At 33.5% G+C, this 2,115-nt stretch overlaps 2 protein-coding genes across 2 annotated transcripts in view; one reads left to right on the top strand and one right to left on the bottom strand.

Moving 5' to 3' along the window:
* Positions 1-332, bottom strand: part of LOC119593170 (guanine nucleotide-binding protein-like 1) — a gene marked incomplete at its 3' end in the record, with an annotated part of 9,342 nt that extends 9,010 nt beyond the window's left edge. The window contains 1 exon segment of the mRNA XM_037942146.1: positions 292-332.
* Positions 333-1,090: 758 nt separating this feature from the next.
* LOC119593169 (calumenin-A-like) overlaps positions 1,091-2,115 on the top strand; it is a 29,518-nt gene continuing 28,493 nt past the window's right edge. Inside the window, exon 1 of the mRNA XM_037942142.1 lies at positions 1,091-1,212. The gene's annotated coding sequence lies outside the window, so the exon portion shown is untranslated. The remainder of the gene's footprint in view (positions 1,213-2,115) is intronic.

Below are 2,115 nucleotides of genomic sequence, written 5' to 3'. Positions count from 1 at the left end.
GTTTGATATTCGGGGGGAAAAATTACAGATTAATTCGAAGTGGCTTTCACATCAGAATTTTTCTCGTAATAGCATTAGTTGTATTCCAAAGTAAGTACCGGTACGGATTTGTAACAACGCACTAACCGATGCCATATGACAACAACACCAATTTACTAAACTTAAGATTTGACATCACTTAATTCTCTGCTACAACGATTTTCAACTGAACTTGGAACCCTATTACTATATTTTCTTGTACGAAAGCTGAAATCAAGGGCAAGTTATTGTTTAATAAACAAGTTCTAGTACCTTCGGGAAGGGAAGCACCTGTCGATGACCTTTGAAGATCCGACACTATTTGATGTTCATCAATATTTTCAAAATTCAATGATATGTCATTCAAATACAGTACACTTACATATGCTTTTCTCAATATGTAAACATAAATACGCGTATATCAGTGCACAGGTGTATATGATATGTGTATTAATCGATCATCTTCACTAATATTAGATGCGTATTCTTATGAGTTTATATCACGACATACATAGAATTTTCTAGATTAAAATAATTTAGGTTCGTGAAGGATTTAAACTACGTTATTTTGGCTCTATAAATCTTATTTGCGCTGGTTATCATATAAAATTAAGACAACTAAATAGAAAACTTGCGCCAAACTGGTGATAATGATGTACTTTCCCATACAGAGGGGCTGAACTGTTTATATTCAAGGAGTGTGACTATAAAACTAACACATTTGTAATTTTTGTTTGGAAATTCCCATAATCATGCTAATAATAAATGTTAAACACTAATATCGATGGCTGTCTTTTCTTCATAGTATTGTTTTTGTATTCACGTAAGTATAAGTAGGAACCATAATAACATGATAATAATAAATTTGGCAAAGATATTCGTAGAAAAATACAGAAAGAGATGGGAAATATTTTTTTCATATATATCAAGTTAAATTTTGAAAATAAAAACAATGAAAAACAGGGGTATTTATTTTCCAGCAGACGTCACCCTCGCTCGTGATTGGCTGAGGTGTTGAGAGCCGCTTCCTGATTGGTTGAGTTGTTGAGAAATACTTTCTGATTGGCTGAGACTCTGTGTGGTGAGTTGGAAGTAAACAGTCCGACTCTGGCGTCTGCTGGAATTGGGAGTAACCAAGTATATAGTGTGTGGCCCTCATTCTCTTGCCTCGTTTATTTCGTCGTCGCTTTGCTGGTGAGTGTCATGAATGAAATTGCTTGGGTTTCATTGCTGCCAATTCGCACTTGGGCTCCTTTGGTGTTTTCTCCCACAGACTTAGTCTTGGGAGGAATTATAAGCAAGACATGACCGGGATCGACTTTGGTGGATTTATATAGTATTTATTCTTATTATTTCCATTGAAGTAATGTCAGGTTTCTTCTCTGATTGCTTTCATGGGGCAGGGTTATCAGAACCGCACGTGTACCCCGTCTGAAAGGTAGCATTGCCGCTTCATTAACAGCTCTTACATGTCACTCGAATTTTTTTATATTTTATTTATTTTGAATGAGTATGGTTGTATATGGTTATAATCTTTAAACATTTAATAAAATTCATTGTTTTTGTGTTTTGATTTATCCTAGAATTGTGCCTGGATTTATTCTCAGAACACTGCTTTTTACAGGGTTAATATTGGTGTTTCCTGGTAGTCAAAAAAGATATTATTGTAAAAATACCACATACCAATTTTCCTTTTCTGTATGAAGATTATATTTTATACCTAATACCTAATATAGTTTTATTATTTCCTACGGCTGTCACCATCCTACTTTCAACATCAGTCTGTTATATAGGTTTTATAAACCTTAAGTCGAACCAGTATAAGTGCAGTGAGCTCTAGTCTTCACTGTCTGATTGTCAGTGTATGTTACAAATAAATCCCATTATATAAAAAAAACGGTGGTTTATGGTAAAGTAAAATAGTGGTTGTGCTTAACTAAGGCTAGACTATGAATCTTTCAGCATAGGTTTACTTACTAAACTTATTGTTAGTATATATATATTTTTTATTCACCTTTAAAACATCTATACACCATAAAAGGCCATGATATTATAAAATAAAGTGACCATTTCCATTAAGTTACTTGAATGCAAAGT

The sequence above is a fragment of the Penaeus monodon genome, chromosome 31, assembly GCF_015228065.2.
Source record: "Penaeus monodon isolate SGIC_2016 chromosome 31, NSTDA_Pmon_1, whole genome shotgun sequence".
Classification (NCBI taxonomy): Eukaryota; Metazoa; Arthropoda; class Malacostraca; order Decapoda; family Penaeidae; genus Penaeus; species Penaeus monodon.
The sequence above is the reverse complement of the archived record's forward strand: the minus strand, read 5'-3'. Positions and strand labels throughout refer to the sequence as shown.